The sequence below is a fragment of the Ipomoea triloba genome, chromosome 7, assembly GCF_003576645.1.
Source record: "Ipomoea triloba cultivar NCNSP0323 chromosome 7, ASM357664v1".
Classification (NCBI taxonomy): Eukaryota; Viridiplantae; Streptophyta; class Magnoliopsida; order Solanales; family Convolvulaceae; genus Ipomoea; species Ipomoea triloba.
In genome coordinates this window covers 20,268,280-20,295,509 of record NC_044922.1, presented here as the reverse complement: position 1 = coordinate 20,295,509, position 27,230 = coordinate 20,268,280, and the positions used below count along the sequence as shown (strand labels likewise).

Genomic DNA, 27,230 nt, shown 5'->3' with positions numbered 1-27,230 from the left:
AATTAGGTTTTGCAATTGCTTTGATTATGAGTTTGATTGTGTGAATGGTGATCTTCTTTGACTCTTGTGTGGGAATGATCAACCTATATGAGAGGTGTTTGGAGAAGGAGTCTCACCTACGAGAGTAGGGATACTCCTTAGCCTAGCCTAGCACGTTTCCTTCCCACCTTTGAGAAAAGGGGGATTGGAAGGCAAATAGCACACCATGTGTTCGATAATTTGCCTCACCTAGCCTAGTTGCCATGAGAATGGGACTATGGACTAGATGATAGGCCAATGACCACGAGAGTGGCGTTGGCATAGTTGTCTTGCCTCATTTTCATTATCTAAGTGTTGCTAGCCTAGTATCTTAGGAAATCAATGATACCTATATGAGTTGCAATATCCAAATCCTCCTTTCCACTTAATTGTTTCCTTTGTTTGTTCCTTATTTTCATGATGTTTCATGTGCATTTTCTTACTATGTTTGGGTTAGCTTTCAAACACTAAACACTCTTGTGCTTAATCCCCTTACCGCTTGAACTCCCTCCTTGCCATCCTTTGAGAACGATACTCGGGAACTTCTTCCCGTTTTACCACCTATTACTTTCCATCCACCGCGAAAACTACACCCTTCAAATGGCGCCGTTGCCGGGGATGGCATCGGTTTTTGAGTAGTAAGTGCCTTTGGATTGACATGAGCAAGTATTCAAGTTAGAGAGTCTAACCCCCCATTTACTTTCTATTTTTTGCAATTTACTTTGTTTACGTTTTAATCTTTTTGTCATTTCATTTGCTACTACTCTCACTTGCAACTACTTCTAGTTGCAAAACACTCTCTTGTCTTTGTGTTGATAGGTTAATCCTCTATAATGTATTCTCAAGCAAGATATCAACAAGGGGATTACTATGAAGATCAAGGTGGATATAGGCAACCAAGGGGAGGCTATAATGCTCAAGTTTCTAACCCCTATGGTTATAGAGATTATGAGGACTATGAACAACCTTACTCAAGGACATATGGATCTTCACAAGAAGAATACCAACCAAGAAGGCAACCATCAATACCTCAATATGATGATAAGGCATATGATGAGTATGATGATCCACCACCAAGGCAAATATCAATAACTCAATATGATGATAGAGAATATGGTGATTACCACTACTCANATCCTACGACTCTTACCCATCCCAATCCTACTCTCCACAATCTTACACTCAAAACACACCTCTACCCAAAAAGAAATCTATTATCGAGCACATGTATGACCATTTGTTGAAACCCAAGCCAAGAGACCCGAATGACCGCTTCAAGACCATTGAGGAACACATGCTTGAAGATATGAATCGACAAGTGATTTGTTATGCTTGTAAAGGGCCTCACTATAAGTATCAATGCCAAAAGTACCCATATTGCAAGAAATGTAAGACTAACTTCCCATGTGAATGTAGGTACAAGCACCATTGGGACGAAGTTGATCAAGAGTGCAATGCCAAGCACCCTCCATATTCTCAAGATCACCAAGACTACCCATACTACTCCAACCACTATGAGAATGAGGAGTACATGATGCCACCATATGAGGAGGAAAACACGAAAAATAAGAAGAACAAGATATTGGCAAGGATAGAAGAATTAAAGCAAGAAATGGCCAATATTAGGGAAGGGTGGAAGCAAGAACATGAGAATGTTGAGGAAAAGGAGAGTGATGGTGATGTGGAGATAGTGTGGGAAGAGGAAAAGCCATGTGGTGACACTATTGAGCTTGCATGTGGTAAGACACTTGACCCTATTAGTGTTAGCACTACTATTGGTGATAAAATTTTTAAATCTTGGGCCGACATGTGTGATGAGAATAATGATTGTGATGATATTGGTGTGCCCATTCATTTTGATAATGCTAATATTGATTGTGTTGATGATGGAGTTGAAAAAGTGGTAGATGTGACTAGTGAAAATAATTGCATAATTGAAGATGTTGATAATGCTTGTGTTGAGATGCCTAGTGATGAAATTGGTGTTAAAGAGCATGATGATTTTTGTGATGAGCCATATGATGATTCTTTTGATGTGGGTAATATTAATGCTAAACATGATGATGAAAATTGTTTTGATACTTGTGAAAATAATTCTTTCAATTCCACGAAGAATGATGCAATAGAGTCGTGTGAGGATAATTTCTCTAATTCTTATGATAGCAACTCTTCCAATCCTTGTGAAAACAATTCTTTCGTTTCTTTAAATGAGAATGATGTTCTTGAGTCTTTTACTTTTGGTGATGAATCTTTGTCAAATGAACTTGCTAATGATTTGCATGAGATGCTTTGTGGTGATGATGATATGAATATCGAGGCTAGCTTGTGTGATTTAATTGATGTTGAATTGGTGAACTTCCATGATAATTGCCTTGATGATGCTTTATATATTCATGATTTGATTGGTAAAGATCGGAGTGAAGGGGTTGAAAATGAGAATGTAAAAGAAGAGGTTGAGGAAAATGAAGAGATAAGAGATGAGAGTGTTAGGGAGGAAGTTGAGGATAAAGTGAGAAATGATGAAAAGGAGTTTGGTGAAAAGAAGGAAAATGAAAAAAGAGGAAAGTTGGAAGATAATAGCATACTCATGGACATGGATAGTTGTCAACTTTGGGAAGAGAGTATGCTATGTATAGAGTTAAGGAAGTTTATCAATGCCCGGCATTTGAGGGCATATCTTGAAGAAAGAGTGGATGGGGCAAAAGGACTTGTCCCCGTCCAAGTATGTTGGAACGAGAGCTTGAAAGTTGCGTCGGGCTACGGACGTTAAACGGAGCNCCGCTATTGGATTGCATGCTTGACCCGTATGATAATGAAAGTTAATCAAAATGCTTCACTTTGTGCCAAAGGGTTTTGTTCTTGGGATAGTCGTTATTGAGAATCGAAGGATTGTTTAAGAACACATTTTCATGATAGCTTAAAGATTGTATTGATTTCAAATGTATGCATCATTCTTGTGTCTTAGCTTGCTTGAATATCAAAGTTGTGGCATCTTTTTCACTTATGTGTGCTTGATTCAATGATAGCTTGCTTGAGGACAAGCAAGGTTTAAAGTGTGGAAAGTTTGATAAGTGCAAAAGATGCCATCTTTATAAGGTTGTTATCGGATCGTCTAGTGCACAATTCGTAGCTTTTGTGTTTGATTTGTCCCTTTATTGCGTTAGAATGCTTCATATTGCCATTGGACCCCGTTCCACACTTGGTTAATCATTTTGTAGGTAAAAAGATGGGCAAAAAGGCAGAAAATGGCTAGATTTCGAAGAAGGATTCACGAGTCGAAGTTGGAGTGCGAAATACACCATGGACGCCCAGTGGACGCCCAGTGGACGCCCCAGTGGACGCGCGTCCAACGCGCGTCCACCATGCGTCCACCCTTGCGTCCAACTTTTCGCTCTCTGATTCTCGCACAGCAGAACAGCAGTCTGCTGTGGACGCGCAGTGGACGCGCGCGTCCAGCACGCGTCCACCAAGTAGCTCTCTGAAGTTGAAGTCTGTGCAGCAGAAACGCAGTGGACGCGCAGTGGACGCCCCAGTGGACGCGCGTCCAGCGTGCGTCCACCCATGCGTCCAGCGCGGAAAATTGGCGGTTGGGCGAGATTTAAAAGGGGAATTGAGCCATTTTTTCAGGGAATCCATCACATTTTCATTTTAGATCAGTTTAGAATATTTCTCTCTCTAGGATTAGCCTAGAGAGATCTCCCCCAATTCACTCCACATTCCCAATTCACTCCACATTGCAATTCTTAGTTTAGATTAGAATTAGAGAAGAATTCCATTGTTGCAAGATTGAGATCTACATTCAATTTCAAGTTCAAGGTTTAATTTCAAGCTAAGTCTTCCTTTTAATTTCTTGTCATTACTTTTGCTTTTGCTATTTCAATTTCAAGTATGATTAGATAGATCTTTGTGGATTTGGATTGAGCAATGTTGTATGGATATTCTTGAGCTTTGAATTGATCAATTAGGTTTTGCAATTGCTTTGATTATGAGTTTGATTGTGTGAATGGTGATCTTCTTTGACTCTTGTGTGGGAATGATCAACCTATATGAGAGGTGTTTGGAGAAGGAGTCTCACCTACGAGAGTAGGGATACTCCTTAGCCTAGCCTAGCACGTTTCCTTCCCACCTTTGAGAAAAGGGGGGATTGGAAGGCAAATAGCACACCATGTGTTCGATAATTTGCCTCACCTAGCCTAGTTGCCATGAGAATGGGACTATGGACTAGATGATAGGCCAATGACCACGAGAGTGGCGTTGGCATAGTTGTCTTGCCTCATTTTTCATTATCTAAGTGTTGCTAGCCTAGTATCTTAGGAAATCAAGGATACCTATATGAGTTGCAATATCCAAATCCTCCTTTCCACTTAATTGTTTCCTTTGTTTGTTCCTTATTTTCATGATGTTTCATGTGCATTTTCTTACTATGTTTGGGTTAGCTTTCAAACACTAAACACTCTTGTGCTTAATCCCCTTACCGCTTGAACTCCCTCCTTGCCATCCTTTGAGAACGATACTCGGGAACTTCTTCCCGTTTTACCACCTATTACTTTCCATCCACCGCGAAAACTACACCCTTCAACTTTAAAGTCTTTCCATGCAGCATATGCTAGAAAGATTCTTATGGCTTCGAGTCTAGCAACAGGAGCGAAGGTTTCATCAAAATCGATCCCTTCTTCCTGACAGTATCCTTTTGCGACTAACCGAGCCTTGTTCCTAACAATGACTCCTTGCTCATTCATCTTGTTTCTGAAAACCCATTTCGTTCCAATGACGTTTTGATGAGTTGGTCGTGGAACCAGTTCCCATACATCGTTTCTCTCAAATTGATGTAGTTCATCTTGCATGGCAATGACCCAGTCCGAGTCATTTAGTGCTTCTTCTATGGTTTTCGGTTCAATTTGAGATATGAAACATGCCATCATGCATTCCCAAATGGATGCACGAGTTCGTACATTATCATGTATATCACCAATGATTTGATCTTGAGGATGATTTCTCAACCATTTTAGATCCGGTTGGAAGGTGGTAGGTGGTGCTCCTTCATCGATAGAGGGTTCGTCTTGATTGCTTCCATCTTGTTGTACTATTGATTGATTTGGCTCATTTCCATCATTCGGTAATACTTCGGTTTGAGATGAAGTATTCGGTAGGTGATTAGGAAAGAGTGGATAATCATCGTCTTCTGATTCTAATCCTTCGGATAGTTCTTCAACTTCTCTATCTTTCGTCTCTTCATCAGTTTGTTTCTCAGAGATCACCACGCCTTCTTTTATGATTCGTCGAAGACTACGTGTATTGATTCTTCTATCACCATGGTTTGCTTATTCAGTACTCGAAAAGCTTTACTCTTTTCAGAATATCCCATAAATATTCCTTCATCAGCACGTTCATCAAAAGCCTTTAGATGTGATTTCCCGTTGTTATGGATGAAGCATTTACTTCCAAATATGTGAAAGTATTTTACAACAGGTTTTCTGCCTTTCCAGAGTTCGTAGGGTGTAGCTCCATGATCTTTATGAATAAGAGATCTATTTTGAGTGTAGCATGCAGTGTTTATAGCTTCGGCCCAAAAACGTTTCGGCAAGCCTGAGAAAGCAATCATGGATCTTGTTGCTTCCTTGAGGGTTCTGTTGCGTCTTTCAGCTACACCATTCTATTGAGGAGTTCTTGCTGCTGAAAGCTGATGCAGTATACCGTGTTGTCCACAGAAATCCTGAATGACTTTGTTTACAAATTTAGTTCCTTGATCAGACCGAATTTTGACAATACTTAGATCCTTTTCGGTTTGAAGTCTTCGGAGCAAGTCTGGAAGGACTTTCTCTATTTCATTCTTCTTTCTTAGAAAAGATGTCCATGTATATCTTGTGTAGTCATCTACTACCACAAGAGTGTACTTTCTCCCGCTTAGACTAACTGGATCAACTGGTCCAAATAAGTCCATATGGAGTAGACTTAATGGCTTTGCATTGGTGTTAAGAGATTTCGTTTTAAACGAAGACTTGATCTGCTTTCCTTTTTGACAGGCTTCACACACTTTATCCTTGTCATAGATTACATTCGGTAATCCTTCAACCAGTTCCTTTCTTGCAAGCTTGTTGATGGCCTTGAAGTTGAGATGATTGAGTTTATGATGCCATTCCCAACTTAGATCTTTCTTGCTTTTGGCGATTAGGCAAGTATTCGGTCTTACTGTTTCCCACGTGACAACATACATATTCTTTCTTCGTTTTGCTGTTAAAACAACTTCATGAGATAGTTCTGAAATAACTTGACATAGATCTCGTGAGAATATAACTTTGTATCCTCTGTCACAAAACTGACTTGTGCTTAAAAGATTGAACTTTAATCCTTCAACATAAGAAACTTCTTGGATGATTAAACCATTCTTCATAACATCTCCGGTGCCCATGGTTCGTCCACTTGAGTTCCCACCGAAAACTACTTTAGGACCATTCTTTGCTTTATAATTGCTCAATTCTGATTTATCTCCAGTCATGTGTCTCGAGCAACCGCTATCTACATACCAGATGGTCCTGTTTTCCTGCATTCAAAGATTAAGTGTTTTTAGGTACCCATACCTTCTTGGGTCCTTGGCGGTTAGCGGTGAGCTTGGGCATCCATGCATACCTAGAACTCGTAAGGTTCATCCTCGGTCCACGATACCCGTTAAACACGCGATAATCATAAGGGATAGCATAGTGGGCTTGAGGTGACTTCGGTGAATAAACCTTTTGAAGAGGAGGTGTTGGTTTATTCGTGTTGACTCTAGTGTATGAGGTCTGTTTATGTCTATGATGGAGCAGAAACTTTGCTCTTGTCATTGGTTCATAGTCCATAATCCAGTCCTCATCACTAGGATATAGAGTACCTTCTCCACCTCTATGCTTGCTAGGGAACTTTTTGAAATTCTTGACATTACTCGGGTAAGAGTTCGGTCTTCCCTGAGGCATACCCTTGCGTTGCCTCTGTGAGTAATGTTGCCTCTTATTGCCTTGGAATTTCCCTTTAGATTGGTTATTCCCAAGTGGTTGACCATTTGCGATACGACCATGATGATTCGGTACGCGAGGTCTATACCGAGGGGTCTGATGACTTCTCGGGTTACCGTTTTGGAAATTCCCTCTCGTAGGTTCCACAATACGTGTTTCAGTCGAATCATTAGATCGACTCGTTGATTGTTGTTCTGTTCCATTTGTGGTGTTAATCACTAGCTCAAGATTTTCAGTTTGTCCTTTGACAAAGACAGAACTTAAACCTCCACTAGTAGAAGGATCAGTTGGTCGTGTTAAGAGAACATGTTGATAAGAGCTGGAGCTATAACCGAGTCCGGTTCTACTCCCTGATGGTCTTTGATCATCTACCATTCGATCCATTAATCTGGATGAATTTGTAAATGCCGCAAGCACCGCACGCAAATTTTGCTCTCTATCATCCTTCGCTTTACACTCTTCCTCAAGAAGATGAACTTGCTTCTCAAGCTGGCTTATAGATTCAAGCATCTCAGCATTTTTGGACCTTAAGTCCTCGAGATCTTGTCTTTCTGCCAATAGCTTGGCATTCTCTTCTTTGAGTTTGAGGTGTGAATCCTCAATACCATCAAAACTCTTCATCATTCTTTCAAATGCTTCCCTAGGGTTTTCATGATATGTTGATTCGGAACTATAATTAGAAGAGTGGTTTTGTGAAGTTACCTCTTCTTCATCTGCCATAAGGCACAGCTCTTCATCTGAGTCCTCTTGACTGAAAAGACATAGTAGTCCTTTCTCATCCTTCGAACTGTCACTTTCTGAACTAGAGCTGGAAGTGCATGACTCGTCGTTTTTTTCTCCTGACTTCTCTTCTACAGCTAGAGCCTTCCTTCGCCTATCATTCCTCTGGTTTTTGTTTGGCTCTTCGTCAGCATCATTTGATGCACTCTTCGGGTTGTGATAGTTTCCCGAATTCTTCTTGTAGTTGTGCTCGTCCTGATACTTCTTGACGATGGGATATGGACATTCCGCTTTGAAGTGTCCAGGTTTTCGGCAGTTATAACACAGCACTTGTATTTCATCATTCTCATGTGTTCTGGATCCGCTAGCCTTGTCATTGCTTCGGTACTTCATTCTTCTCGACTTGTCAGAGTTATCATAAGACTGATTCTTTCGCATGAATCTTTTGAACCTTCTCATGAACAAAGCAAGCTGATCATCAGTGAAAAAATCAGATGAGGGATTAGTATTTGACCTTGGTGTTGATGATGAAGATTGATGATTTGCAACTAAGGCTATATTTCTTGTCTCAGGTTCTTCATCATTCTGTGTTTCCTTCTCAAACTCGTAGGCCTTTAGATCACTAAAGATCTGTGTAGTGCTGGTTGTCTTTAGATCTCTATGATCACGCATAGCTACTACCACTACTACAAAAATACCTTTTAACGTCGGTTATTTTGGACATACGACGTCGCTTTTTTTCCGACGTAGTTCTAGCAGACGTTATAAATAAATTATAAGACGTCGGTTTTAAAAAACCGACGTCGTATATTATTTTTAATTTTTTAATAATTACATACGACGTCGGTTTTTTTTAAAAAACCGACGTCATATGTTGTTTGTTTTAAAAAGATAGAGATACGGCGTCGGTTTTCACGGAAAACCGACGCTGTATCTCTTTTTTAAAAAAAAATATAGAGATAAGGCGTCGGTTTTCCGGAAAAACCGACGCTATATCTCGTTTTATTAAAAAAAATTATAATTACGACGTCGGTTTTCGAAAAAACCGACGCCGTTTCTCGTTTTAATTTAAAAAAAAAGTAAAAAAGTAGCGAATCAGTATCAGCTAATGAATGAGAAACATGGGAAAGGGTATGGTGTGGGTGAACAACCTGATGCTGGTCTCCAAAATAAGTTTCAATAGCAACATAAAAAATAGAAAATGCATAACTGCCTAAAATTTAACATGAGTTTTGGAGCTAGGAATCTACACTTTGTGTACCACATGAAACATACAGGACTAAAAGGATGTGAAAGAAAAGCACAAATAAAAAACTGCATTACAAGATCAAAGTGAGAATGACATGGTGTCCTTGCCTTGCAGACAGTGAAAGCCCAGACATACTAAGCCTCCATGTAATGTTGGTCACAGATTCTTTTGATATGCCTCCACCGATGATAAGCTTCTTCTCAGACATACTAAGCCCGGGATCTTCTTTGGGAGAGCTGTATGCCTGCAGAAACAAAATAAAACAAAATACTGAAGGGTCTCATACACTTGTATAAAATGCCACTGTTGTGATCATACCAACTTTTAATAGTATATGCCTTAGACCACATGTAGACTTCTAAATGCAACATTTATCAGAGAAGATGAAATAAAGTAATAAGAACATTGATGAAATAAATTAAATACAATGATATCCTTGCATTGCACACGTAGCTTTTTTCAAATGAAAAATAAGAAAAGACAAAAAATGAAATAAACAATTAATCTAGTAAATGAGGCTCTAAAATGTTTTATGAATATTAGCTTTGATATGTATGATTCCAACCTCTAAAAGCCAATATAAAATTTCCATTATATTTGAAGAGAAAAGCTAGCAAGATTCAAGCCAAATTTCTTCTCTTGTATCTCTTGTTCTAAGTTGTACATCACACATTTATCTCCATAGATAATTTACCTTTGTGCTGTTTAACATATATCTCCAATCTGAAAGAAGCTGGGATGCTGTGACTTAAAAAAGCAATTGAATGATTATTGGGAAGGCAAAGAACAAGGAATATGCCATGTCTTTGAAGCAGAGTCCAGAAAATACACTAAAATATAAAGTTTTATGCTGAGGAAGAAGTAGAATTGTTCCAAGTCTAAGCATATCATCCAACAAAAACCGAGCAGAATACAAAGCTTAAATTGACATGAAATTTGGCAGTCCAATTTAAGATAGTAATAACTAGAAACAAACTTCTTGTAAGCTGATATGCTAATAAAATTGTGTGGTCTTACTGTCTTAGTGTCCTACTGCACATATCTCAACTACTCTAAAGCATGCCTACATTATCTGTTCTCTCTTCTTTCCATCATGTAAAATAGTGCAAGCCATCATTTAAAATTTTTAAAAATAAAAATTTAAAGCTGAAAACTGGAAGTAATTTGAATCACATACCACAACTCACTTTTCTGCAGAGAACAATGAACCATTCTCCATTTTACTTTCCAGATCCCAGCCTCTGATGAAAGAATGTTAGCAACTCATACTACCTTAAGCAATGATACTAGCAGAAGAACACAGTACCAATCCCTAACCTAGGAAAAAAAGGTCAAATACCTCTCTTTAGCTTCCTCCTTCAGCCTTTCAATATGATTTTGAATCTGATAACATGCAGCTTGGATTTCTGTATTTTACAAACAGAGCTCACTCCATTGTGTGGACAAAGAATTCAGCTCGTATGCAGTGTTTTGCTGATCAATCATCAAAGAATGCATAAAAGATCAACATATTGAGCTCAATGAAAAAATAAATTATTATGACAAATGGTTACCTGGTGATATTTCATTTCTCGATTTACGCTTTCAATCTCTTCATTTAACTTAACAGTTTCTCGATTTACGCTTTCAATCTCTTCATTTAACTTAACAGCCTGTGACTGCATTCTGGAACAGAATTTCATGATTCAGTCCCAAACTCAATATGAAAAGGTCTATAATTTCATGATTCAGTCCCAAACTCAATATGAAAAGGTCTATAATGTGAACTTATCCAAATTTTCATTTGTGACTTGTATATAAAGAGTAAATCATTTTTGCAGCATCTCAGTACAACATTGAGCATCAGAAAATAGTCTAGGCTATCTTTGGAGAAAGATCTTAAACAGCAGTGAGCCTTACCTGGCTAAAAAAGCCTCCAGTCTTTGGTTGTATAGCTTCCAAGCATTGGGACCATGATTTAACATTACATCTAGATTTTCAAGCCTATATATGCAGCATTCATGTAAATAAATACACTGAGAGAACATTATAATAGCATATCATAGAACTTTCAACTTTACAATGCAAAACAAGAATTATATTCGTAACAGAAGCCTCAGTAACACATTATCACATGAGAACTAATGTGCAACTCCTTGGGAAATGCACCAATAAATTTAGAAAATGCAGCATAGGAAGTAATATAAAAATTAAGATATTCAAGCACAGTAGTATAAAGGAGTTCCTTGTACATGCAGGATAAGGACATCACACTCACTTTTGGGTAATAAACAAATAAGAAAAACAATATGTAAACCCCTTGCTTAATGAAAATAAGAATAGATGATAGAGACAATCATATGAAATTGTGGCACATTCAAGTGCTCAATAATGACATATTATTTATCCATCTCAAGTAAATTAGCCCCAAGACCAAGATACTTACTAAAATATTTATTTATTTATAAAAAAACATATAGTATATAGTTAGGAACTTTGTACATAGCTTCAGGTTCCCTTTAATTCTTGTAAAAGATTGGCACAATGAGTCAATTTGTATAGAAGGGGAACAAAAGAGAATAATCAAAACAAAAACTGTAAGCGAGTGGAGAGACAAAACCACAAGCATCCTAGTGCATTTTTTTACACAGCTTAACTTAAGCTATAGCCCTAGTTCATAATGGGAAAAATAGTTAAAAGACTACAAAACCTAGTGAGATCTGCAGCATATCCAGGCCAGAAAAATCCAAAATTAATTAACAGATTGGAGGAGAAATGCGGCATATAACTAGCAAAAAACAAATATTTTGAGAGCAAGGCATTCTCACATAGACAAAACTTAGCTACACTCACACCAACAACTCTTAGGAACACACACTGCACATCTTTTCTCTCAACAGACCCCCAATTTTAATTTCTTTGTAACTCGGTTATCTTAGAAAATTCCTAAAATTTGTCAAACTCCAAAATTCAAAAATTGAAATAATAATTCAAAAAATATACAACTCACAATGTAGGTGGTTGCGGAAGTACGGTTGAGCGACGGAAAGGCGGTGTGGCTGAGCGACGGAAAGGCGGTGCGGCTGGCGGTGGCTGGTCCGACGGCTGCAGAGAGAAGAAGACGAAGAGGAGAAGAGAAGAGTTTGGTCCGACAGCTGCGGGGCGGTGCAGATGGCGGTGACTGGTCCGACGGAGAAGAGAAGAGCGGATGGCGGTGGGCTGTGCGCGGCTATGTGTTCTGTGAGAGACGAACTAAGGCCTGAGGGTTTATATATTTACAAAATAAACCCTTACAACGTCGGCTTTGTAGGATTTTTTAACAAATTATTAACTAATACGACGTCGGTTATATCCCAAACCGACGTCGTATCAGTTCATCAACTTTTTCCCCGCTCAAACGATGGCGTTTAACAATTTAATATTATAATTATTTTTTATTAGTCACTTTTGACGTCGGTTGTTAGTAAACAACCGACGTTAAAAGATTTTCTTAAAATTTTTTAACATATAACGTCGGTTATTGATATAACCGACGTTATATGTGATTTTTGTAGTATTGTACTTTCATTTCTCAGCTTTTGGGTAGTCCTCGGAGAATCTTCAAGCTTATCTCCTTTTGTGTTAGCTTTTTCTCATCAAGATCATTGATTTCCATCAATAACTTTCTGAACCGAGCTTCCATTTCAGTTATGGACTCCTTTGGATTGAGTTTGAAGTCTTCAAACTTCTTCATGACAATCGTCAGCTTGTTCTCCTTCTCTTGTTCGTCTCAATCACCTATGAGCATAAGTACATCCCAGATGTCTTTAGCATTCTTGCACTTTCTTACTCTCGGAAACAATGATTCGTCCAAAGCCTTGTAGAGTATATCCTTAGCTATGTTGTCGAGATTTACTTGGGTTCTCTCTTCGGTAGTCAGCAAGAATTTCTCCTTCGGAATCATTGCTGGTGATGTCGGATCGGTAGCAACACGATTGGGGTTCACTTGTAATATCTGGATAGGTCCATCAGTTATCACGTCCCACATCTCATCACGCATGGCAGACAAGTGAGCCTGCATGCGCACTTTCCAATCATCAAACTTGTCCAAGTTAAACATAAGAAAATGCCTATGATGTTCCATTTTAGACATAGTGCAAAGTTTGAAAATATTTTGATAATTTTTCAAAAAGGATCACCAGGTAGTATACACAGAGTGTTCACCGTTCAAGGTAACTTGCTCTGATACCACTTATTGGTCCCGGTGGTAGCGATGTGAGTCTAGAAGGGGGGGTTGAATAGACTCACAAGGGGTTTTTGAAAACTTTTTGTTTAAAGAGATAATCGCAGCAGAAAGAATATATCAAGTTTTATCATCACTTTGCACTTAAGGATTTTCTTGTAAAAGATATTAAGTTTGAGTGATATATGCAATGCAATACGTAAAATAAATAAAGAGAGAGAGAGAGTTTTTATAGTGGTTCGACTGTTAACTAAGCCTATTCCACTCTTCTTCACAACACGTGAAGGTTTGCACTATATTCCCCGTTATAGTACAATCTCCGTTACAACAAGCTCCTTTGATCACTAAGCCCGGTAGCCTTGTTGTTGTAGGTTTTTCAACTTCTTCCAAGTTTACTCCGCCTCTTTCTACTTCACTTGTAGAGATGGTTGAAAGGTTGTGATGATTCTCCAACTTGAAATTCTTGTGATTAGCTTCCTTGATAAACTTTTTAAACACACAAGAACTTCTAAAGAAATCTGAATATCACTTGTAAGCTTATGAATATCACACTGAAATTTTTTCACTAGATAGACAATATTTCGCATTTTTCAACCTTGTCAAAGTGAGATGGGACAAGGGTATTTATAGGTGGAATTTCAAATCCGTTGGAGGGAAATGAAATTCAAAACCTATTGTCCAGTGTGTAATATCCAATGGGTAGTGTTTTCTTCTTTTTCAGAATGTCAGTACTTTCTAGCCGTTTGTCCACTTTTGTGCAAGGACAATTTGTCTTTTGTCCCTCAAAAGGTGACAATCATTAAATACTCTTTGGGATCGTTGCATAGGACCCAAAATGACATTCAGTTATACTCATTCTCAAGGCAGTGGATAAGACAACTTATCAGAGAATGTCTTTGCCTTGGTTGTGAGAGAGAATGATTGACCTTATCATTTCTCTTAAACTCCTCGAGTTAATCACACTCTTGATTGCTCGGTCATAAAAGCTTGGCCCTTCCATGTTTCGACCTAAGATCTCAGTCTTCGGTTCTTCAACTCTTCATTACTTCGCAGCTTCAACTCCTCGCATAGTTCACTCTTCGGTTTAAGTCTTCATGTCTTCGGTATATAAGACTCAAATCCTTAGAGATCGGAAAATGCTAAGGATTCGGTTACCCTGTAAGACTAAGATACAAAGCATAACCTATTCTAAAGACTTACACAAAAGTTAGGGGTCTCCTCGGATAGTTTGGTATCATCAAAATCAATGACACGGGGTTCCTAACAAGTGTTATTTGGGTGGTGACTTTCATTATTAGCTGTTTATGTTTTCCTTTAGTTTGTTTATGTCTTGTGATTTTGTTTTGTTTTGATTTTCCATATATAAGAATTTAAATAAACTTTGGTCTGGTAAAATAGTTGGCCTATAAACCATTTTAACAATCTTGATTAGTTGATTAACACAGAACCATCATATTTAGCTTATGTCTTCAGAAATGGGTTCTCTGTTTAAAAACTTGAGAGATCAAATACATTTAATGGCAGAATATATGGTATCTTCCCAATACAAGCTATAGACCATCAGTTTTCAGATTGTATCCTTGTGCCTCCATCAATCTAAACTTTCACCAAGAGCCACTTAAGCCCAAAAACATTTTTGCTCTTTCAAAGACAGTAGAGTAGTAGACCAGAACCTCAGGTTTGTTTTTTTGCTCCTCCCGTGTAAAAGCTTAGAGCTCCTTTGTACAACAGGTTTATCTTTTCTTTTTCCTCCAGTCTATAAAAGCATGGAGTTTGCAACTTCTTCTCCTTCCTGTACCCTATCCGATTGAACTTGGTTCTATGCTTCTCTCTAAAAAAGCTTCTCCTTCTCTTTCTCTTCTACTTTGTCCCCTACCCTATCCAAACATGAAATTTTTTTCATTACCCTAGTTAGCCTCAATTTCCAACCTTACCAATTCTCTCTTTGTCGTTTGTATGGTTGATCTTTTTAGAGTCTTTGCCCTAGCACTTTATCATTCCCTTTACATTAGCAACATTGTGTTCTATATGCTTGTGTTCCACAAAAGCATATAGAACACAATGTTGCTAATGTATCGGGAACGATACAGTGCGAAGGCAAACACTGCAAAGAGATCAACTATACAAATTGCAAACAGAGCATTGGTAAGTCTTGAAATCGAGTCTAACAAGGGTAATGAAAAAAAAATTCATGTATGGGATAGGGCAGTGGACAAAGTAGAAGAAAAAGAGAAGAGCTTTCTCAAGAGAAGGAGAAGCTTTTTTTTTTTGAGAGAAGCCTGGAACCAAGTTCAGTGGGATATGGTAGGAGAAAGGAGAAGAAGTTACAAACTCAATGCTTTTATAGACTGGAAGAGGAGGAAAAGACAAACCAGTGCTAGTGGTCATAATATGCGAAATGGAAGAAACCCCTGTATTTGTTAACCAAAGTGCTTGAAACTTCCGCTGAAAAGAAGAAACCCATGTATAACCGCTGAAAAGGAAGAGACCCTTGTATATCTGCTAAATAAAAAAGAAATTCCGCATATGGCCGAAGTGGATGAAGTTTTATGATCAACACAAAAAGAAAATTTGTGATGAAGCATTGTTGGGTGAAACATAATTAAAACTGAGATAATGGTTGTTTTTGTTTTGATTTTTGGGATGTTTAAGTTTTTTGTTTTTTTTATTCGTTTGCAAAATGTATGTTTTATTCTCTGTGTCGACTGTTGATGGGTACCTTTTTTGTTTTTTTATTTTGGATAAGTTATTGTACTGTTGTTTAATTAAATCTATGGTTTATCTTATTATCTTAAAAAAATCTTATTATTAACTGTGTGTTTTTTTTTTTGAAAATTAACAGTTGGTATCAGAGCTTGTGGAGGTATCAGAACTTGTGCAGGTATCAGAGCCAGGTTAAGTCATGTAATTAACCATTTGGTGATGAGCTTCGTTGTAGCCGTGTATTGGATGTACTAGTATTTTTTTATGCCTAGTACACTAATTGCAATAGAAAGTGTTATTTGGGTAGGTACTTTCATGATTAGCTGTTTATGTTTTCCTTTAGTTTGTTTATGTCTTGCGATTTTGTTTTGTTTTGATTTTCCATATATAAGAATTTAAATAAACTTTGGTCCGGTAAAATAGTTGGTCTATAAACCATTTAACAATCTTGATTAGTTGATTAGCACAGAACCATCATATTTGGCTTATGTTTTCAGAAATTGGTTCTCTGTTTTAAGAGACAGATCAAATAAATTTAATGGCAGAATATATGGTATCTTCCTAATACAAGCTATAGACCATCAATTTTTAGACTGTATCCTTGAGTCTCCATCAATCTAAACTTTCACCAAGAACCACTTGAGCCCAAAAAACATTTTTGCTCTTTTAAAGACAATAGAGTAGCAGACCAGAACCTCAGATTTGTTTTGTTGCTCCTCCTGTGTAAAAGCTTGGAGCTCCTTTGTACAACAGGTTTATCTTATCTTTTTCCTCCAGTCTATAAAAGCATGGAGTTTGCAACTTCTTCTCCTTCCCATACCCTATCCGATTGAACTTGGTTCCATGCTTCTCTCTAAAAAAGCTTCTCCTTCTCTTTCTCTTCTACTTTGTCCCCTACCATATCCAAACATGAATTTTTTTTCATTGGCCTAGTTAGACTCAATTTCCAGCCGTACCAATGCTCTCTTTGTCGTTTGTATAGTTGATCTTTTTGGAGTCTTTGCCCTAGCACTTTATCATTCCCTTTACATTAGCAACATTGTGTTCTATATGCTTGTGTTCCACAAAAGCATATAGAACACAATGTTGTTAATGTATCAGGAACGATACAGTGCGAATGCAAACACTACAAAGAGACCAACTATACAAACTGCAAATAGAGCATTGGTAAGTCTTGAAATCGAGTCTAACGAGGGTAATGAAAAAAAAAATTTCATGTATGGGATAGGGCAGGGGACAAAGTATAAGAGAAAGAGAAGAGCTTTCTCAAGAGAAGGAGAAGCTTTTTTTTTTTTGAGAGAAGCCTGGAACCAAGTTCAGTGGGATATGGTAGGAGAAAGGAGAAGAAGTTACAAACTCCATGCTTTTATAGAGTGGAAGAGGAGGAAAAGACAAACCATTGGTAGTGGTCATAATATGCCAAATGGAAGAAACCAAAGTATTTGTTAACCAAAGTACTTGATAATAACATTGGAATGTATGATATCACTTTATAAACCAACAAATGGTACATCATTTCAAATGTCATTGTCAAACCTGTCCGGACGAACTATAAAGTACTTGATCACAAATACAATTACACATGGATTTTAAATTGTCAGACCGGTGTCAAAACAAGTGACAATGATGGCATGCCATTTGCTCCCATGTAAGTGGTTTATTTGTTTTTACTTACTTTAGTTGCAATTTAGCTATTTACAATTTCGTTTTGTTTTATTAAAATATATAAGCATCGAGACTATTTCTTTGATTTTTATTAATTTAGCATTTTTTCTCTCTCATTATTATATGACTACTTTAACCAATTAAAGAACACTAATTTAAAAATACGCATTGGGCATTGGTTTAATCGCGCAACGCGCGTGTGATAAGTAGTCTAAAAAATAATACCCCGTATATAACCCAAAAAAAAAAACAAAAAAAAAACAAAACCACGCACACATCCCCTTACACCCACACAAACCCTATCTCACCATCTACACTCACCTTCCCCGTTCCGCCACACTCAAGAGCTAAGCAAGAAAATCACAAACCATAAGTCCAGCCTTAATCTGCCCGACTCTATCAACATATACACGAGTCCAAAAGATCGAAGCAGCGAATCAAAATCAGTTCACACACGCCGATTTGTCGCCATCAACGTTCGTAAGTCCCAAAAAGAGATAAACTTCTTCCCAATCTCGTACATTTAAACTTTTAGGAATATATTGTAATTATTTTGATAACCCAAAAATGTAATTTTAGACTCCCAATTTTATTTTGAATTTAATATAGTATTTACGCTTAAGTACAAGCCTAGTCAATTGTATGGAAATTGCAAAAGTATAAATTTTTGTAAATCGTTTGCTTCCACTTTACAAATTGAGAAGAATTTGAAGATTGGCCAAGTCTCGTGAACATCCTTGCTTGGACGTGACATCATGAATTAATTCTTTGAAAAAATTAATTTAATTCAAGGTGAAGATGTTGCAATTAAAATTCAAAATCAAGGAGCAACAAAAATGAGTTCTCTCACAAATTAATTTCAAGATGAGATTAAGGCAAAGAGAGGCTAACTCAAGCAAGAAATTATTTGGAGTTGAGGATGACCTATTGGGAGCAAAGTGGCGTTACCAACCTTACTTTAATTAAGATGATGACGGTTTATCATGTGGAAATCAAAGAGGCTAACTTCAAGAGTTTGACCATCCACAAATAAAGTCAATGAGAGGCTAACTCAAAAGAGAGGATGACCATGCAATGAGGCTAACTTTACAACAAAAGGAGATGATGATCGTATGGAGTATGGTGAAGAGGTTGACCTTGTGCAATCTTTTGAAGAGGCTAACTATGAAGAGGATGGCCTACACTTCTAATTAAAGAAGAGGTTGACGTATCATTTCAAGAAGGAGGCCAACCTATTTTATTAGAAGAGGTCAACTAAGGCGTGATAAAAAAATGAAAATAGGATGACCTATTTTTCATTAACATTCTCAAGGAGGTCAACTGCCAACATAAAGATAATTCTAAAAAGGGAAAATATTATTTCCTAATATGGCAAGAAGATGACTCCTGAAAAATAAATCAAAGAAAGCAAAGATTCTTGCTACTTGGAGCTGAGATCAAATTGAGAAAAGTCAAAGTGCTTTTCGGTGGCATTAAATTATGCTCAAGAAAGAATCACCAGGCTGAAATAATACAGAGCAACTTGACTTATGAATTAGGAACAATTCAATTGTTCACATTATCAGAAGATAAACAAAGTCAAGGAAAGGTGGCTACAAGTTTCATGACAAAGCTTATGTCAGTGATTAAAGAAGACGTTGGAAAAACATCAGATGCAAGTATTCAAATATATCTGACAGAGCCATCAAAGTTGACAATTATCATTTGAAGATAATTAAAGCTCTGAAGATACACAATGAGCAAATAGCTAATTTAGCTATAAAAACCCAAAGAAGACTTGAAGACAAGAGCATGGAAAATGGTACAACAATCAGTACACAGAGATACAAAAATAGCACTACAAGATTTACCTAGAAACAAAAAAAAAAGAGGAAACAGTGAGATATCTGATTGAGCAAGTGCTATTATTGAGCTAAACATGAGAGAAGTGATATTAAACGATTAGGCTTGATAGGGATTTAACCTTGTCACTCGTATCTTCACCTGGAAGGTCGGTGTACTTTGCCCGAGCTCGTGAGGTCTGGAGACCGGGAGGGATCAGGCGACTTAAACGATTAGGCTTGGCATCCCGATTGCTTGAAGGGTCGACAGCGATCTCCCGATAGCTTGATGTGACTTCTGACTGATGGACAGACGTCCCATCAGTATAGCCACGTTTCATTTCAGCCTAGAGTCGGGCTTTTGCATGGCAGCCACGTGCCCTCCATGCCGAAGAGGCGGAGCTTGGCTTTTCCCTCTCCTATAAATAGTGTATTTATGAGGAGAGAAGGGGGCTTTTTGGACTATTATCTAACATATATATTCAAGAGCTCGGACGCTTGGAAGGCCCACTGCGGATCACCCAAGCTTAGTCGGTTTTTCGATCACCTTTCGTTCCGGTTTTGAACCTTAATCAATAAAACAAATCGTATTTCTACTTTGCTTTCGTATTTAGCTTTATCATATTTTACGCCGTCCGCGGGGACCGATCTTAAAAGCTGCTCTTAGTTTTTCATTTGACGGTTCCACTCATGTATCCGTACATGGATTTCCTAAATGATCAGAAGGCCGAAGGAAGTCACGATCTACGTTCTCAGCTCAGTTTTCAGCTGGAGGCAAATAACATGGTTGGGGTACCGCCTCCCGACACGGTGAACGCCATTCATCAAGAAGCTCCTTTCCAGATTCCTGTCGAGCCTGTATCTTACCAATATCCCATGTACCCGATGGACCCAACCATGCCATGGTGGCCGAACTCGCCGAGATGCTACGCTCAGTCGTACCCGTATCCACCAATGCAACCAGTTTTCTCCACCATGCCGCTCCGACCTGAAGCCACAACTGTAGAGGCGGTCCCGACGGCACCTCCAGCGTTGCATCGTTCCCAATCGGAGAGGAGATCCCAGACTTCGCAAGCAACTGCCCTAGTGCAAGCTAGGAGATCGGCGTTATCTTGACTCAGCGTGTCCGAGCGTCCAAGGGCAGCGGAACATGTAGATCTACCAAGAACGAGTTCCTTTGATCAAATTGACCGGCCTGTTTGGTCACGATAGGGACGCACGGAGCCGGGACGGTAATCCGTGGACATTTCTACAGCCAGCTTTGAGGCTGATTCTAGTGAGGCTAGTTCTTCTCAATCTCGGGAAAGGATAAATCAACACCGCGACCAAAATCCGAGTTTAGCTCGGGGAATCCTTGATCAAGTCCGGGAAGAGTTCAATAAGTGGAAACGTGAGCATGCTAACACCCGACCAGCTGAAGTGGAAAGTAACCTATTACGGACCCCATTCACCCAAGATGTCATGGATCAACTGTATTTGATTGATCTTCGGGTTCCAGGCAATAAAGATTACAGTGGGCGGACTGACCCAGAAGAACATGTCAACTTGTATTACGTAAACATGTTGATGATGGGAGTTTCAGATGCCGTCATGTGTCGTGCTTTCTACCCCACTTTATCGGACCGAGCTACCGACTGGTTCAAGTCCCTAGAGTTGGGATTGATAGCTAATTTCCCCGACCTGGCGAGGAGGTTTACCCACCGGTTTGCAATCTCTAAGGCTGCTAAAAAGCACTTTACTTACCTCGAGAATGCAAAACAAAGAAAAGGCGTGACATTGTCCGCTTTCATCAAGCGTTGGAAGTCTGCCATGGCGGAGATAGAGCTTTTAGATTATCGCACCGCGATCAATTTACTACTCTCTTCACTTCGAGCAGGGTCATTGTATCAAGACCTTATTCTCAAACAGCTCGACACCTATGAGGAGGCGTTGCGGCGGATGACTGATCATGCCATTGCATTTGAGGCGAACACGGCGAAGCGGATGCAAGAAATAGGACAAGGCCGAAAAGACCAGAGACAGATTCCGGAACAAAGGTGAAAGGACCGCGACGGCAACCCGATCTAAAACACGCTGTTGACTCGACCAGTGGCTAAGGTATTAGAGTACGCTCAAGCCTATAATATGATCCAGCTACCGACTCCGGTGAGAGACAGGCTAGACAAGGATAAATCATGTGCATATCACAGGAATAGGGGCCATGGTATAGAAGAGTGCCATGTTTTAAAAGGTCTTATTGAGGATCTTTTGAGATCGGGCGAATTAGCCCAATTTGCTGAAAAGAAAAAGAGCCGTCGGGGACCATGGAAGAAATTCTTTAAAAGGTCAAAGAAGAACAAAAAGGATAAGTACCCCGACCATGACCGAGAACTGCCGTTGATAGGATCAAAGTAGGCCATCCATGTCATCTTTGGAGGTCCTGGAAGGGACAATATTGACGATCGAAGGGTATGGGCCTGAGATTTACCTATCGGGTTGATCGACTCGGGAAGGTCAGAAAAGAGGCAGAAAGTATAACCGATCACATTCATTGAGCAGGATATACTAGCAGGAGTCGTTCGACCGACGGATGCACTAGTGGTCACCATAAATATAGCGGGGTTGAGGTCCAGAGGGTGATGGTTGACACAAGTAGCAGTGTCAACGTGTTATACATGGATGTTTTCAGAAAGTTAAAGATCGATCAGACCGTCTTGACCCCAGTACGGACCCCCTTATCTAGTTTTACGGGAGATACCATCCACCCTGAAGGACTCTTCAGGTTGTCGATAGAAGTCGGTACCTATCTCAAGGTCTTGACCATGGAAATGGAATTTATTGTTGTAGATTTGGTGTGCATTCATAACGCGATCTTAGGCAGGCCCGAAATTGCTCAGCTTGGGGCCATAATCTCCATGCCGCATTTATGTATGAAGTTCCACACTCCTGAAGAGGTAGGAGTCGTGAGAGAGGATCCGAGGTCGGCACGACGTTGTTACGTCCGAGCCGTTCTAAAGCAAGAAGCCGGTACATCTAGAGTTAATACATTTTGCAAAAGGAAAGATGAAGGCAGAAAAGAGCAACCTGAGCCATCTGAAAGCGTTGAAGATGTGATCCTTTCAGATTCATGCCCTGATCGGAAAGTTAAGATTGGCAGGCCTTGAGTCATGAGTTGAAGGATTCTATCCTGACTGTGCTTGGGGAATATGCGGCCATTTTTGCTTGGGGTCCGAGTGACATGCATGGCGTCGACCGAGCGGTAATTTGCCATCACTTGTCCGTCAGCCCGACGACGAAACTTGTGAAACAAAAACAACGGCACCTATCAACTGACCCACGTGAATTTGTGAGGAAGGAAGTAAGGGCGCTGGCTTCAGCTAGTCACATCCGGGAGGTATCTTATCCTGATTGGGTGGAGAACATGGTTCTAGTTCCTAAGCCCCCGGCTTGGCGCAGGTGCGTCGACTACACCGATTTGAATAAAGCATGCCCGTTGGATCCCTACCCTCTTCCAAGCATCCATCAGATGGTGGATGAGACTACGGGCGCCGAGTTAATGAGCTTCATGAACGCATTTAAAGGCTACCATCAGATCATGATGGCCGAGCAAGATGAGGGTAAAACTGCCTTCATTACCCCAGATGGCTTGTATTGCTACAAAGTGATGACATTCGGTTTGAGAAACGCTGGAGTGACCTATAAGAGAATGATCAACACCGTGTTCGGAGATTTGATTGGGAAGTCGATGGAGGCTTACATCGACGATATGCTAGTCAAAAGCTCCAAACGTTCCAACCATGCTGGACATTTGCGCAAGTGCTTTGAGATAATGCGAAAATTCCGCTTGAGGCTAAATCTCGGGAAGTGTACTTTTGCCGTTCAGACCATAAAGTTCCTCAGGTACTTAATGACCAAGCGCGGAATCGAGCCGAACCCGGCCAAGATCAAATCCATTATGGATATGCAACCTCCAACCAGCATTAGAGAGGTCCAACCATTGACGGGACGATTGGCAGCTCTGAGTCGTTTTCTCTAAAAACTCGCTGACCGAGCTCACCCATTCATTAAAGTGTTGAAGAAGTCGGCAGGGTTCATATGGGATGAGGAATGTCAGGCTGCTTTTCAAAGTTTGAAAGAACACCTCATGTCTCCGATCATATTATCCAAACCCGAGCCGAGGGAGGATTTGGAAGTATATCTAGCGGCTTCCAACCGAATAGTTAGTGATGTTTTATGCCAACCTGATGATACGGGAGCACAGCGACCCATTTATTACGTCAGCCATACCCTTCAAGGGCCTGAGGTCAGGTACTCTCGGATGGAGAAGGTAGTATACGCCTTATTTCTGGCGGCGAAGAAGTTAGCTCCGTACTTTCAAGGACAAAAGATCCACGTCTTAATAGATCAGCCGATAGGACCAGTACTCCGAACCTCTGCTTCTTTAGGACGCTTGATAAAATGGGCAATGATGTTGACCCAATTTGCAATTGAATATAAGCCCCGACCTGCGGTGAATGGTCAAGCCTTGGCAGATTTCTTGGTAGAGTGTACAACCCGAGATTCAGCGAATACGAATCGCGAAACTCTGGAGGCAGAGTGGTAGGAGTTGTCAACTAACAACTCTAGTGGTAAAAAAGGGTCGGGAGGTGGTGTCGTCATTACCACCCCGGAAGGATTTAAGGTTTATTACGCAATCCTGTTCCGATTTTCCCCGACTAACAATGAAGCATTAATAGCCGGGTTACGCTGTGTGAAAGACTTGGGAGCGCGGTTTGTTCGAGTTCAAATAGACTTGGCGCTGATAGTAGGTCAAGTGGTTGGGACCTTTGAAGATAAAGGGGAGAAGATGACACTATACTGAGATCGGGCTATGGCAACGTTGAGAGAATTTGAAGCATACCAAATCAGTCATGTTCCAAGGACAGAGAATGTGGACGCGGACATACTGTCCAAGCTCGTACACGAGTCTCCAGATCATATCTCTAAGGTGGCTCGGATAACTGAGGCCAGTTTTGCATGTATTGAAGCCAGTCTCGTCGAACCTGTTAAGGTCGGGGAAGATCCATGAATCGTTGATCTTAAGGAATATCTGCCCGAAGCAAAGCTTCCCGCAGACGAAGAGTGAGCTCGGAAAGTCAAATTACGAGCCCCAAGATTTCAGGTAAACGACGATCGTCTCTACAGGCGGTCGTATGGGGGACCGCTGATGAGGTGTTTGAGTATGTTCGAGGCCGAGATTGTTATGACAGAACTACACTCAGGATTTTGCTCCGCGCATCGAGGAATCCGATCTTTGGCACGAAGGATTATGTTGATTGGATACTATTGGCCCTCTATGCAGTTAGATTGCGAAGAACTCGTCAGATCTTGCGAAGCGTGTCAAATGTTCGCAAAAGCACCAGGGAGACCAGCCACCTTCTATCAACCAATCAACACGGCGATCCCGTTTGCTCGTTGGGGGGTGGATATTATAGGACCCTTACCAATGCTGGCAGCTCGAAAGAGGTTTATAATCATTGCTATCGATTACTTCTCTAAGTGGATCAAAGCCGACCCCTGGTGACGACTACGACTCAATAGTGTGCGCGATTTTTGTGGAGGAATGTTATCTCCCGGTTTGGAGTACCTACACAGCTGATTACTGACAATGGAAAACAATTTGAGAGCCAATATTTCCAAATTTTTTTGGCCACCGTTGGGACAAAGTCTACACGCACGTCGGTAGCGTACCCTCAGGGCAATGGTCAGGTCGAAAATGCCAATCGGACAATTTTGGAAGGGCTGAAGAAAAAGGTATTTGCAGTAGGTCAGAATTGGGCTGATGAGTTGCTGTACATCCTATGGGCGTATAGGATGACCCCTCGAGAAGCGACCAAGGAGACCCCTTTTGCATTAGTTTATGGCGTGGAGACTCGGTTACCGATGGAAGCATGGATCCCTTCTTCTCGGGAGAAAGGCTTTGAGGTAGACGATAATGAGCGAATGGTGGTCACCGAGCTGTATGGGCTGCAAGAAAAGAGGGAAATCGCGAGTCGCCGAATTGCGGAGTACTAGAAAAAGATCAAAGGCTATCGAGATGTTCGCGTAAGGCCACGCTACTTCCAGGTCGGGGATTACGCTCTCCAAGAGAGAAAGGCGGGCCAATCAAATGAGGCAGGGAAGTTTGCACAAAATTGGGAAGGTTCGTGCGTCATTTCCGCGGTGATTTGGCCCGGCACTTATAAACTAGAGACGACCACCAGGAAGGCGGTTGACCGAATTTGGAATTCCGAACATTTAGTACTTTTCCACCATTAGAGGAATGATAAAATGTAATTGGGCCATAGAAGCCTCACTATGTAAGGATTGAATGATGAAATGAATTCTCTCTTGAGATTGTTGTGATAGTAACACCGATCGTGTTGGTCTGCCGACCTGGTGACCCTTAGGGATCGATGGGAGTAAGGTGCCTGATTGTATTTGTCTGCCGACCTGGTGATCCTTAGGGGTCGATGGGAGCAAGGTGCCCATCTCGGGAGTAAGGTGCTCGATCGTGTTGGTCTGCCGACCTGGTGACCCTTAGGGGTCGATGGTCTGCCGACCTGCTAAATCAGAGTACGGTTTAGGTCCTAGGTCGGCGACATCGTCAGGGAGCAGGGCTAGAACGTCGGGGAAATCATTCTCTTCAAGGCCTTCGGTTAGTGCGTTACGAACCTCCTCTTGCATGGCCCACCGGCCAGACGTAAAGGCCCACTAACCATAGGTCCAAACCAGCTTGTCCCTGAGATCAGTATGGATAAAGGCCTTGAGGAAAGCTTCGACGGTAGACTGGTCCTGGCAGAGGAAGCGGGCAAGGTTGTCGACATCCTTCATCTTGCTCGTTGCTTCCTCTGCAGCGTTCTTTGCCAATGCAGCTTCACGTTCGGCAGTGGCGAGCTCTTGCTCCAGCTCTTTAATCCGAGCACTTGATGAAGTCACCAGCTTCTTAAGAGGCTCAACCTCCTTCTCCCTAATGTTATCTAAAGCTTTTGCCCGTCAGTATAGGTCGGTCGTGGTATGAGACAACTGGAAAGGAAACGATTAGTTGTGCCAGAAGCATGGTCTGCGCCGACCGACATACCTTAAGAGAAAAATTGGAAAGAGAGAAACTCACTCGAAGAATATCTTTGGCAATTTGTTACCCGATTTGCTCGCTTGACCACTCCATAATCGTTTCCATCTGATCCGATCTAATAAAGTAGCCGCTTTGGAATCCCTTTCGCGAAGAGCCTCTTGGAGCTCGGACTGTCGGCTGCTGGCCTGGCGTTTGGTGCGCTTCAAAGGAATCACCTCCTCGACCTTGGAATCGGTTGCTTTCTCTTTTCCCCACCGGCTTTGTCCATAGGCAACCTGGAGGTTGGAAGCGGTATTGCTTCCTGTCGGGATCTCTAGAGGCACGACCGTTGGAACATTCAAACCGAAAGGGTCGGAGGAACCTTTGGTAGCCGCGGCCTTCTACGCCCCGAGGGACACTTTGCCTCGAGGAGGTTGGGGAGCGTTGGGGGCGGTGATGAAGCCCTTGTCCAGCACCATACCTGCAAGATGAAAACGAGAGTGATCAGTTTGTTCCGGTCTTATCTTACAGCCGACCTCATAGCCTTGATCATTATTGTCACGGATTGTAAACACCTTGGCTCGGGCCTAGAGCGGCGATAGTAGTGGCAGCCGGCTTCGGTTCATACTTTCCTTCCCGACTGTAGTCTGGGGCTCGAGGTGCGCGTTCTTGTAATCCTTGGGGGTTCGGAAAATAAAGTAATCGTATATCTCCGAGGATATTTTGGAGGCGGCGTCAGTTAGGGCCCCGGTTCGTTTTGGGAAGGAATTCTTTGTAAAGTGCGAGACTAGACCCGTGGGATTGGCAGCTTCCA

The 27,230-nt window shown here is 40.7% G+C and overlaps 2 long non-coding RNA genes across 3 annotated transcripts; both read right to left on the bottom strand.

Annotated features, from left to right (window-relative positions):
- Positions 1–8,963: 8,963 nt before the first annotated feature.
- On the bottom strand, positions 8,964–10,542 carry LOC116026270. 2 transcript variants are annotated; one of them, XR_004099804.1, is made up of 4 exons: positions 10,530–10,542; positions 10,316–10,449; positions 10,154–10,217; positions 8,964–9,220 (listed from the first exon to the last, which is right to left on the bottom strand). It is a non-coding gene; the product is annotated as an uncharacterized LOC116026270 (long non-coding RNA). The 2 variants fall into 2 exon arrangements; XR_004099803.1 differs by lacking the exon at positions 8,964–9,220 and having other exon boundaries at positions 9,925–10,217.
- A 43-nt stretch (positions 10,543–10,585) lies between these two features.
- LOC116024872 lies at positions 10,586–10,987 on the bottom strand. Its single transcript, XR_004099536.1, has 2 exons — positions 10,876–10,987; positions 10,586–10,641 (listed from the first exon to the last, which is right to left on the bottom strand). It is a non-coding gene; the product is annotated as an uncharacterized LOC116024872 (long non-coding RNA).
- Between the last annotated feature and the right edge of the window lie 16,243 nt (positions 10,988–27,230).